Below are 13,094 nucleotides of genomic sequence, written 5' to 3'. Positions count from 1 at the left end.
CTTTACCCCTTTTATTGCTTCATCAATTTGTCTATGTCCCTCATGGGTTCATATCTCCAGGCTGGACCTCGCCCCTTGAACCAGGGGGCTTTAGTCTCTTCAGTCTCTGTTTCTCCTAACCCTGTCTTAGCTCAGGCTACTATAACAAAATACCATAGAAAGGAGGGCTTAAACAGCAGCAGTTTATTTCTCACAGTTCTGGAGGCTGGAAGTTCTGAGTTCAAGATGCCAGCATGATGCATGAAAGCTCTCTTCCTGGCTTATGGACGGCCACCTCCTTACTGTGTCCTTACAAGGGGGGAGGGAGCGGAAGAGGGAGAGTGGGAGAGAGAGATACACCTGGTGTCTCTTCTTATAAGGACACTAAGTCCATCAGGAGGGCCCCACCCTCATGACCTCATCCAAACCAAACTACCTCCCAAAGACCCCATCTCCAAATACTATCACATTGGGGTTGGGACGTCAACATACGGATTTGGAGGGGGGTGCACAACTCAGTCCATAGCAACCCCTAACCAAGAGAGCATTAAATAATCATATCAGGGCTCAACCCAGGGTGGGAACTCTGGTAGATACTGTAGAACATGCCTCAAGATTATCCCTCCAAAATAGCGAGGGACTAGGGCATTTATCCACCGATTCCTATCAGCCATGGGTTGAGAGCTGCTTCCAGGAGGTACCAACACCTGGCAGGCACGTCTGGTCTGCCTGTGTGAGCTGAGCACACTCCAGCGACCAGGGAAGGCAGGGTGCAGGGGCCTGCAGTTAAAGCTGTTGGGGCTGTGTGCTCAGGTATGGTCAGTGTTGAGCGTGTGGGGGCTAAGCGCTAGGCGTACCAACATTCAGATCCGAGCAGAGAAGGAGATTCTGTGGTAACTTTAGAAGATGTGGTTTCCATGGAGCTGTGGGGGTGGAAGCCCCAGTGGAGTGGGTTGTTCGTGAGCAGGTGGTGCAGGAGCAGAGCTGGAGTGAGGACATCTTCTGAGAAGAAGATGGGGGTGTGGGGACAAGAGAGAGTTCTGGGTGCAAGATTGGAGGCTCAGGTGTGTGTTTTTGTACTGATGCTGCGGGGACAGGGAGGGAGTCGTGGGTGATGCAGGACGCAGGGAGGGAGATCTGGACACGTGAACATTTGGAGGCAGATCAGAGGCTAGAGACAGCGAGGTCCAGAGATACGTGCAGTGACCAGTCTGTGGGAAGCACAGAGTCTCTTCTGAGCAGTGAGTAGAAGGAAAAAGGAAAGGGTGGATTTGATAAGGAACAATGAAGGAACTTGATGGATGGATGGCCTCTATTTCTCAGGGAAATATTGGTGAGGTCAAGACAAATGAATGAAGGGAGAGAGGTTGAGGGGCTTGGTATTGTTGCCCCATTCTTTTTTTTTTTTTTTTTGGAGTGGAGTAACCGAGATAGTTTTTTCATATGTATGTATATATATATATATATATATGAACAATTCTCATAGCTGTCAAAATAATTACATTTTCTATCACTGAAAATAAATACACAAACGCTTCTGTGCACTTAGTAAGGTTTTCATGGTCTTTGAAATTACTTATTGGTCTCACTTGTCAGCATTGTGTGCATACGGAATGTAAAATATATCAGTGTTTTTGAAGGGCAATTTGGAATCATTAATAATCTTAACCACGCGTGTAGATTTTGACCCGATAATTTCATGAGATGTGACAACTTTCCTGTTTGAAAAGCCAAAGGAGAAGATATCAAAGACAAATTAGGAGCCAGGGAAAAAGGACTCCTTAGGTGTTAGGAAGAGAGAAAGAGCTAACATGTATTGAGTATTTACTATGATCCAGGACCTACTGGCTAAGGTTTATGAGTCGTTTATTTCCACAAGTCTATGAAGGAGGTATTGTTATCATTATCCTGGTTTTAGAACCAAGAAATTGGAAGCGTAGCCGGGTATTAAGTAACTTGCCACAAGATATAAACCTAGTAAGTGGCAGAACCATAAGTAGAAGTTCCCCTAGTTTCAATGCTTAAGTCGTAATAGCCACATACTTTCGCCTTGTCATCTGACACTCACCTCCATCTCGTTTTTTTCTCTTTTTTTTTTTTAAATTGAAGTATAGTTGATTTATAATGTTGTGTTGATTTCTGGTGTACAGCATAGTGATTCACTTATACATCTATGTATTCCTTTCTATGTTCTTTTTCATTAGAGGCCATTAGAAGATATTGACTATAGTTCCCTGTGCTGTATGGTAGGACCTTGTTGTTCATCTATTTTATGTACAGTAGTTAGTGTCTATGCTTCGTGAATTTGCATGTCATCCTTGTGCAGGGGCCATGCCAATCTTGTCTGTATCGTTTCACTTTTAGTGTATGTGCTGCCGAAGCAAGCACGTTTTTCTTTTTTCTTTATCTTTTTTTTTCCAGCTCTGTTGAAATATAATTGATGTATAACACTGTGTAATCTTAAGGTGTACAAAGTGATGATTTGACACACGCATATGTTGTAAAAAAAAGTACCACAATAAGGTTAGTTAACATCTCCATCACCTCACATACTTGCCATTTCTTTTTTTTGTGATGAGGACCTTTCAGATCTACTCTTTGAGCTGCATTCAAGGATACAGTGTGGTATTGTCAGCTATCTTCCTCATGCTGTGCATAGATCCCAAGAACTTTTTCATTCGTCTTATAAATGGGAATTTGTACCCTGGGCCAACACCTCCCCAGTTCCCCCAAGCCCCTGGCAACCACCATTCTCCTCTCTGTTTCTAAGAATTTGATGTCTTTAGATTTCACATATAAGTGAGATCATACAGTATTTGTCTTTCTCTGCTGGTTGATTTCACCGTTGCCCCATTTCTTTGGTTCTGGTGCACTATCAAAGCTCAAACCCAGAACCCATGCTGTGTGAAGAATTCCAGTGGGCTGATACATTCTTTGCAGATTCCATGACAAATAAAAGAAGTCCCATTTCCCACTAATAGATTATTATATATTTATGGAGCTGATCACCAAATCGCAATGCTGAAAGGGGTAATTCTTCAGACTTTAGGAAGAGACTTACAGTGATAAATATCTACTCTTTTTCTCTCTTTCAGTCTTACTAGGGAAAAAAAAGGCAAGACAAGTTGCATGTATCATGTAATGATCTTCATTTGCTGCTCTGCTGTGATTTTCACAAATGCCATTCTGAACAAGAGTATTACATTTGAGTTTGAAATCCTTTTGTACTAAAATGACGGGTACAGGAACATGCAAAATTACATACTTTGTTGTCTTTGATGTAAGATAGATACTCAGACTGTCCAACATGACAGGAGACAACTTTATTTTCCCGACTAGAAGTAAAGATGCCTAAACAGTCTGATAGTTAACATGGTGAGTTGCGGTTAGACATCGTGGCACTACATTTGGAGCGTGGTAATAACATTCAGCGTTCCCTACTTGTCTCCTGCGCCTGCCATTCTGTGTACTTCTACATAGTTTATGGTTTTAATATTACTCTCTGGGTTCATCCAAATCATGTTACGATGAAATCCTTCTCAAAGAAGATCCAGCTGACTAATGAAGAGCAAGATTTGCATCCAGCTTCATGGTGGGTTCCTTGGGCTGCAAATGATCTCTTGGACCTCTTGTGTTTCGTTAGGTGGGGGTAGAGGGAGACTGATCCTTTTGGCCATGAGAAACAGTTTGTAACTTTGCAAAGTCCTACGTGCACATTGGGGAGAAATTGAAGTTCTGTGTACTCTGTTCTGGAAGAACAGATCACCCACAATATCTAAAGATTTTAGTCCGGAGGGGCTTAGAGGTGTACTGTCCACAATCGCACGTGTGAACATCTTGTCTGTACTTTCTGGTGTTTTTCATCACACATGTGGGACTGGATTCTTGAAGAGTTCCTAGGAATTCTGCACAGTTTATTTAGGGTGTTAAATCCCGGGCTGGTAAATTGGGGCCAGAAAGTGAGCAAACTTGAATGTGGAGGGTGCTGTGGTTTGGGGGAAATGATCAAGCGGCCAAGAGCAGAGGGGTTCCCGCCCCAGCCCCGACACTGATGCTGCTGTGAGCGGAGGCATTTCCTTCTCTGGAAAAGGAAACAGTCAAGGGCTAGCATGGGACCGTCCCCAAGGTTCCTTCCAGCTCAGATATGCTAGGATCCTACAACCCTGGAACTGACCTCTGTGCCTTCTCGTAATCAGCTGTATCATCTGGGAATCTTCAGCAAGCGGGCAGGGGAGACTTAATGCAAAACCTATTTCCACACTCTAATGAGGCCAGTAGACAAGGCGAGGTGGGTTGGGACAGAGGGAAGTGAAAACCCTGCTAGGTTTTTAGGTACCATTGGTGGTTCAGGTTGGAGAGGGGCCTTTCTCTTTAAAGACAAGGTTTTTGCAGTGGGTAAAACCTTCAGGAAAGTTTCCAGGCAGATCTGATGATTGGCTAAAGATGTTAGGGGAAGAAGGGTGATGAGGGACCTCCTTCTACACCTGAAAGACCACTGCTTTTTTGAATTGCACTGTGGTAGCGTCATGTTAATGTGGTACAAGCAGTTGTCAAGAAATTTTTAAAAATTAGCAATGGGTGACAAAATGCAAGGGGACAGATTGGTGCCCAGGGTGCTGGGGAAAAGAATAATTCACAGCGTCCCAGTGAAAGCTCAGGTGGTTTGTTCTTCATTTCTGGAGGCAAAGCACAACATTCACAGCATGTGTGGGGGAAATTAACCTCTTGTTAATTTGGGGAGCTGCCGTCAGCCCCCACCCCCACCTCCCTTTTTCAGCTTCAGAGACAAGGCAGACTCGAGGAGGGGGGAACAGCATTGTCCCAGCATACGAGCACCCTCCCGAGTCCCTGGAGGGGTCCTGCTGAGTCTCCTTCTGGTCTGGGAGCCCCGTGAGAGCAGGGGTGGTGTTTTGTGTTGCTGGTGCCTGGCACGTGGTAGGTGCTCACTGAAGAGTTGTGGACTATGCAGCTCCTGGGAGCAACACTGGCACAAAGAGCAGACAGGAAAAGGAGGAGGTGAGGAGGAGGTGGGACTGGGGGCTTGTTACCCGCATTTGCCTTGCAGTAGACTTCCCCCTGGAAGTAGAGCCTGTCTTTGGAGCTCTGCTTCTCCCTGGTCTTCTCATCTGCCCTCAGTGCTGGAGGTCAGTGGCTGAGTAGCAGGATGGGCAGAGATGCACTTTTTCTGCAGGCCCCACATGGGGGGAATTCAACAGCCAGGGTGACTCTCTCCTGAGCATCCCAGAATCAGCTCCTGGACTGGACATCATCATGGTCAACCTGAGGGCACCTTGGAGGGAGAGGAGCCACTGTGCCCTGCCTGGCCTGGCCCTGGCTTCCCGGAGGAAGGCAGAGAATGTCTGTGCTCTGCTGTTTGGATGAGAAGTGACTTGTGTTTCCACGCTCGCGTTTTCACGTGGACATTATTCAGCTTTTACTAATTGGCTTTATGATTTCCTCGGTAGTTAATATTCATCTGTCAAAGATGGAAGCATAAATAAATAACTTTGGTCAGAGCACACCTTCTTATTGGGCCATACATCATGTGAGAGAGTTCGCATTCTTTAACCGGGAAGATGAAATTAGAAACATCTTGAAAAAGCCTTCTTGTTATCAATCATGTCATCTTGAACATGTTTCGAAGCTTGCTGCTGGCATCCGGAATGATGTTTTATTCAAAAGAATGTATTTAAAGAAAATGACAGCACTTTTCGATCTCAGCTTTTTGAAAACAGGAAATCTTTCAAGTCCTCCTGACTACAAGCATTCCAGTGCCTTGGCAGACGGGTGGAGTAGCTGAAGCCTTCTCTGGGTGCACCAGTAAGGGCGGAGAACTTTCTGACCCTTTAGAAAGGGAGTGGGACGGGGAGACAGACTGATAAGGGTTTGGCGGAATATCCTGGGTCTTGCATAGTTTGAAAAAAGTCACTTGCCCTCTTTGGGATCCAGTCTATGCATCTATAAAATGAAGAGGTTGCCTGAGTTAATGTCTTAGCTCCGGCTGCTGTAACAGATTATCACAGACTGGGGGCTTAAGTAACAAACCCTGATTTCTCACAGTTCTGGAGATGGGAAGTCCAAGATCAAGGTGCTGGCAGATTTGGTAACTGGGGAGGGCATCCTGCCTGGTTTGTAGATGTCCATCTTTTTGTGTCCTCCTTTGGTGGAGAGCAAAGAGCGAGATGCTTTTCTATGGGGATTATAGTCCCATCACAAGGCCCCACCCTCATGACTCTGTTACCTCCCAAAGGCCCCACCTCCAAATAACCATCACACAGGGAATGAGGATTTTCCTGGCTCGGGCTCACTGCCAGCTCCTCCCAGGATGGGGAACACAGGGCTAGACATTGTCTGAGGGCCCCTCCAGCTCTGACCTGCTTGACTCCAGGAGAGGTGAGATGAGGGCTTCACATCGCTCCACGTATCCCGGCCCCTCCCTCCAGGAGGGCTCAGGATGTCTCCCAGCCCCGGCCACGCCGGCATTAAGTTCCACGGCACAGTGTGGATAGGAAGGCAGTCCCTGAACCAGGAGGACAAGGCCCTACCTCAGCTCTACACATTGTCCTTTATGACCTTGGGCAAGTCACTCCCCCTACCTGGGCCTCACTTCCCGAATTTATAAAATAAGGCAGTTGGATAGGCTGATCTCCCAAGAGCCAAGATTTAGAAACCACACTGGGAGTTGAGATAGTTAAGGTCTGGATGTATTTCTGCAAAACAAATAGAACCCGATCTGTTTCCTCAAAGTCCAGGTCCTGTGGGGCCATGTTTTCCTTATTGCCAAGACAGCTTAGACTCCGTTTGTCTGCAAATGAATCCAGAAAACAAAGGGACTCAGTCCTTCCAGTTCAGGCCTCTGGTCAGCAGCAGAGGTCATTCTAGGAGCAAGAGCTCCCAGAAGTTTCTCAATCCCTGACGGTCCCAAAGAACAAACCCCAGAGCCAACAAATTCCACTGAGTTGGCATCCAACAGGTCCTCGATTGTTGGACCTAGAACAAGCATCAGACATCTTCCAGTCCAACTTCCTCACTTGACAGTTGAGAAAATAGAGGCCCTGGCAGAGGAGTTCCCGTGCTTCAGGTCACACCCCAGGCAGTGCAGAGATGGGAATTAATCCCAGGGCTCCAGCCTCCCTCTCCAGGTCTCTCTCTGTAACCCTCCATTTGCTTCTTATTTAAAAGCATTAGGAAAACTCCTTGAAATGCACAACTTGATTTTGAATTCTTTTCTTTCTTTATGCATAAATTTAAAGTTGTAGTTTGTGAAAATGTAAACACTGAACTAACACTTTAAGCCAAATGCGGGTTACCACACCACTCTGCCACCCTGAATTTCCAACCTGAGTGAGTGTCAAAAACTCATCATGGACAGTTTGCCAAACACTTCACAGCCAAACCTCATGGAAAATTAATAATGTTAAGTGTGTCTGTGACATCCCACAGGAGTCAAACCGGTTGATTTAGGACAAACATGTCTCCCCCCAACCCACCACATGAAAATGGAAGGCATTAGATTGAACTACTGAAGGCAGCAGGCCAGAACAGACCCGATCAGGGGAAATCTCAGCTCCTGAGAGCCCACAGTCCAGCGGGACAGATATGCCTTGTAAGCAAGAGGTGATATCAGAAGATGATTGACAAAGTGCTACAGGGCCTCAGCAGAGCGGGGAGCACTTCTGGAAGGCAGATCATGTGGAGAGGCATCTGGTCCAGGCTCTGGAAGAGGGGAAGGATTGGGGCATGAGCAGAAGTGGGCTTTGAGGCTCAAATGTGAGAATACATAGTGCACATTGGAGGCGTCGTAGACGTAAGTGGAGATATAATTGCCAAAGGTGGGCTAGAGCCCATCTGTAGGGGCCTGGAATGCCAGGCTGAAGGCTTCAGCGCTCACCGAGGAGTCAGCCAAGCCACTGTAACAATGGCGATTAATGAAGAGGGGGACATAAGGATTTTGGAGAAAAGACAGAACGAGGGTCAAATCTTGAGGATTCTGCTTGCCAGTTGGTGACCTTTGGCAAGTCACTTAACCAGCCATCTCTATAGTGGGGCACTGACCTCTGTTTTACAGGAGAGTTCCAGGTTACGTACTGCTTTTTGCAATATATGCATACCTTGTTTTATAGTGCTTTGCTTTATTGTGCTTTGCAGATACCATATTTTTGCAAATTGAAGGTTTGTGGCAACCTTGTATTGTCAGATGATGGTTAGCATTTTTTAGCAATAAAGTGTTTTTAAATTAAGATACGTACATTGTTTTTTTAGACACAATGCTATCACTCACTTAATAGACTAGAGCGTAGTGTAAATATAACCTTTATATGCACTGGGAAACCAGGAAGTTTGTGTGACTTTCTTTATTGTGAGACTCACTTTACTGCCATGGTCAGGAGCCAATCCCGCAACATCCCTGAGGTCCGTCTGTAACAAGAGCTGACACGTATCTGTGTGCGCTGTGTCGTGCGTTGTGCTCAGCTTTACATAACTTGCATCCCTGAATCTTCAGAAGGACTTTCTGGAATAGGTACTGTCATTACCCCATTTAACAGATGAGGACACCGGCTCAGACACAGTTACCTGCTTTACACCACCCAGTATCAGAGCTTCCCACGTGTGCACAGTCACAGTGTCACACACGGCCCAGGATCAGCGTTAACGACCCATGTGGTCCTGTGAGGAGCCAGGCACGTGCTGTAAGTAAGTATTTCACGTGAGCTAGCTTATTTAATGTTCGCAACAGCCCTTCGAGATTGGCGTATTACTCCTCTCGTTACATGGTTGGTGAAGCTGGTGCCTGTTCCTATGAGACAGCTGACACTCGGAGAGCCAGGCTGTGGTTGATTTATCTTCACTGTCACATGCTCAAAGATTCTGATTTAATTGCCTGGGGTGGAGTTAGATATTGGTATTCTTAAAAGCATGCTGGGTGATTCTGATGTATAGTTGGGGCTGAGACCCTGCTGGCCTGGTAGCAAAGCTCATATTCCTTTTTATTTTATTGTATTAAATTTTTTTTTATTGCAGTCTAGTTGATTTATAATGTTGCATTGGTTTTAGGTATAGAGCAAAGTGAGTCAGTTTTCCATATATATATATATGGAAGACATATATATATATATGTTTCCTTTATACGTTATTATAAGATATTGAATATAGTTCCCTGTGTTATGTAATAGGATCTTGCTGTTTATCTATTTTGTATATAGTAGTGTATATATGTTAATCCCAAACTCCTAATTTATTTTCCCCTCCCCCACCTTTCCCGTTTGGCAACCATAAGTTTGTTTCTGATATCTGGTGAGTCTTTTTCCGCTTTGTAAGTTTCATTTATATCACTTTTTAAGATTCCACATGTAGGTGATATCATGTGATACTTGTCTTTCTCTGTCTGACTTACTTCACTTAGTATAATTTCTAGGTCTATCCATCTTGCTGCAAATGGCATTATTTCATTATTTTAATGGCTGAGTAGTATTCCATTGTGTGTGTGTGTGTGTGTGTGTGTATATATATATATACACACCACAATTTCTTTATCCAATTATCTGTCAGTGGACATTTAGGTTGCTTCCATGTCTTGGCCATTGTAAATAGTGCTTCTATAAACATGGGGGTGCATGTATCTTTTTGACTTAGAGTTTTCTCTGGATATATGCCCAGGAGTGAGACTGCTGGCTCATATGGTGAGTCTATTTTTGTTTTTTTAAGGAAACTCCATACTGTCCTCCATAGTGGCTGCACCAAATTACATTCCCACCAAAAGTGTAGGAGGGTTCCCTTTTCTCCACAGCCTCTCCAGCATTTATTGTCTGTACAAAGCTCATATTCTTAACCAAGATTTTAAAATGAAAAAAATCCATGTGCTTCTCCATTCAGGGTGTCCATGGATTCCCAAACCTAGATCTTTGTTCAGTGAACAGACTGGCTTCAAATAAAATGAAGTTTGAACCGCACTGCTACTACTATTTTTTTTTTTTTTTAAAGGCAGGGGAAAGAAGCTTTTTCAAAAATTTAGATATACTGGTACATTAATAGGAGTGCCCAGGGCAAAAATAGCTTTTACTCACCTGTCAAGTTTCTGTTATCAGCTGCCAATACAACAAACTTTATTTTCTAAAGATATTGAAAAGAATTTGAGCTGTGGGGTTCCTGGATGGTAGAAGTGCGGGCTTTAGCAGGAGTGCACAAAACCAGTTTGCATCTTCATTTCTCCCCTCTGAGAAAAGAACTGCTACACGAGGGCTCTTGGAGATGCCAGAAAAGCAAATTTGACTTTCAGTACTTCAGAATTGAGATGAGTGTGGAAGATCATTTGTAATGTGTGGCGCTGTCTAGCTGCTTTCTTCTGTTTCTTGGGGACAGTGTTCTTCTGAGTTCAGACAGGACACTGGTCTCAGTGTGGTACCCAGCCCTCTGTGGGACCTGCATGCCACCTGGTTTTAGTAGATGCCCCGCTTCTCCGACCTCTCCTGGTTTCTCTGCCTCCATTAGCTCTGGGCACATCCTCTACAGCATGGATAGACCTGTCCCTGCTTCTCAGAGGGTCATGTGGTCTTGGTGTCAGCACCTTCAAGGAAGACAGGCCACAGGCTGCCTCTAGGGACCAGGCAGGGGGCGGCTGCTTCAAGTTGTGATTTCAGAAAGTGGATGAATTGCTTGGATGCATTACATGAACTGAGACTCAAGGCAGATCTGGTTTTGGCAATAAGGTCTGCCCGTGCTGTCGACTACTTCTCTGCGGTCTGTTGCGAGCTCGTGGCTGACATTACCAAAGGGGCTTCACCTGGGAAGGGGCAGCCTCCAGCTCCCCCAGAAGGCGGGCCTCGCCTCAGTGTGGATGTTTCAGTGATCGTGAGAAAAAACTTTCTCTTGTTGTTTTGCTGAAAATAACAATAATAACTATAATGATAGTCATAATAATAATAATAACTGCAACTAGTTATAATCGCCAGCATGGTGCTAAGCCCATCACAGATATTGTATATTTTAATTCTTGCCACAATCCCCCGCGGTAGGTTTACTCTTAGCCCCATTTTGCAGGTGAGGAAACTGAGGCCCCAGAAATTCAGGAAGATGGTCCTTGGAGGTAGCAGGGCCATTTTTTAACCTGAATTTTTTTTTTTTTTACTTCTAAGGCTTGTGCCCTTTCATCTCTTGGGAGTACAGACCTAGAGAGTTATTTTATGAATTCAGTTGAAACATACCTGTTGAAAAGTTCCTGCGATTAGTTCATATCTGCTTTCTGGAGGGAGAAGAGGGCCCTGCTACCTCTTCTGCAAGGTGTCCTTTCAAAGGCGTGCAGGCCATTCTGATGTCCCCTCCCTTCCCCTCCCATGGTTTCGCCCTGAAAGCTGGGTGACACCTATCCTCTCAACCATGTCCTGATGGGCCCTTCACTCTCCTATCATGATGTCCATTTGATCCACGTTCATCTGAAAATGTTCCCCATTCCAAATATAAAACTGCAAACACGATCCCATGAGGGCTCTTTTTTTTTTTTTTTTAAAGCAAGAAACTCTGAGGTATCAAGTTTGAGGACTATCAAGGATCTTAGAGACCATGTAACCCAAGCTCCTCATTTTGCATATGAGAACACTGAAGCCCAGGATGGAAGGAGAAAACTGCCCATGGTCGCTGGACAGTTCGTGGTGAATCAACACACCCACAGTTTCTTCGGCTCTCGAGGGAATGACCACAGGATGCTGGGAGGATGAAATGGGGCTGTGTTTGTGACATACTTAGTCCACTGTTTGGTACAGAGAGATGGCCTTGTCTTGGGGAGACGTGATGAGGGCTATTAACGGGGCACTGGGGATGGAGGGAGTGGGAAGAATTCAGGATGTCAAAGGAATGGGGCCTGGTGATGGGCTGTGAGGGGGGAGCCGTCAGAGATGGGTGACTCCTAGGTTTCTTGGTTTCAACACCTTTGAAATGAGTTTCAAAGGATGAGTAGGAACCTACCCAATGGGTAGGGGAGGGATGGCCCTCTGCACAGAACGAATGGCCATGTGAAGGCAGGAGGGCCATGGAGCAGGATGCACTGGGGCCCGCAGTAGGCATCCTCTGTTGGACTTTGGTTACCCTGGCGGAGCACAGACAATCATGAAACAGGCATCTCGGCAGCAATAACCACCACGAAAACAGCAGGGAGAAAATGAAAATCAATGCTTGAAACAATGTTTGAAAGACATTTGGATGCCTTTGTTGACTGATGTCTCATGAGCTCCATCCAAGTTAATGAAATGTATGCAGCTAGCCTCCCTCCTGACATGGCTTGTCTGTGATGTCACCTGAGCTGTGGGACTGATGACTTCTTACAGAGCCCTCAGCTGTCCTTCGGAGCTGCCTCTTTTGTGGTTGTTATCCGACCCTGGACCAGGACCGGAGCAGGGGGCAGGGTGAGGGGGGAGCAGCAGGACTTGTCACAGCCACCACAGTTCCAACCATTTTGTCATTCCTCTCCTAAAATTCTATTTTAATCAAACTTCACAACCATGTTCATTTCTGACCAAATGACTGAAGCACGCGAAAGTGCCATTTATTTTAGACTGCTAAACCAAAGTCTGTTGTCTTCTGTTTTGTTTTTGTTTTTGAATTTTCACTTGTTCCATTTCCAGAGCTGATCCTAGGTCTTGAGATCCTGGGTCTGGGAGCTTCCTCCTGAAAAGGGTGTGTGTGTGTGTGTGTGTGTGTGTGTGTGTGTGTGTGTGTGTGTTTATGGTGCACAAAAACACATGCGTGACTCTGCATAGACTGCTCAGCTCCTGAGAAGCGGAACTGAGTGGGTGACCTGGAGGCAGCCATGCCTGAAGCCTCCCCACTTATTGGGCATGTCTGACTTACAGGCCCTGTGTCCCTGACTGGGATGCTCCAGATAAACAGGTCTAGGCACACCAGTCCTGACCAGTCAGCCCTCCATCACAGTCCTCCCCACTGTGTACAGCAACCTGTGGGCACGCTGGAAACCACGGAATGCTTCACCCAGAACCCTGGGCTTACAGACTCCCTGGGACCAGTGAGTTTGCCACTGTAGGATCTCAGGGGGCCTTTGAATGGCATGTTTCCTCCATGTTGCTCTGAGCTTGCCTGGGTGGAGAATCTGTCAGCAAACAGGGTAG

General features: G+C 45.7%; 1 long non-coding RNA gene and 1 other non-coding gene across 3 annotated transcripts in view; one reads left to right on the top strand and one right to left on the bottom strand.

The window, feature by feature from the left end:
• LOC116665777 overlaps positions 1-12,527 on the top strand; it is a 149,194-nt gene extending 136,667 nt beyond the window's left edge. The window contains exon 6 of one of the 2 annotated variants that reach the window (XR_004322444.1): positions 11,485-12,527. This is a non-coding gene — a long non-coding RNA (uncharacterized LOC116665777). Of the gene's footprint in view, positions 1-5,170; positions 5,296-11,484 lie in introns of those variants that run through there. The other variant, XR_004322445.1, reaches the window with a different exon arrangement.
• On the bottom strand, positions 2,261-2,367 carry LOC116666175. The gene has a single exon (XR_004323019.1). It is a non-coding gene; the product is annotated as a U6 spliceosomal RNA (small nuclear RNA).
• Positions 12,528-13,094: the final 567 nt, after the last annotated feature.

The sequence above is a fragment of the Camelus ferus genome, chromosome 9 (assembly GCF_009834535.1).
Source record: "Camelus ferus isolate YT-003-E chromosome 9, BCGSAC_Cfer_1.0, whole genome shotgun sequence".
NCBI lineage: Eukaryota > Metazoa > Chordata > Mammalia > Artiodactyla > Camelidae > Camelus > Camelus ferus.
This window is presented reverse-complemented; position numbering and strand designations above follow the sequence as displayed.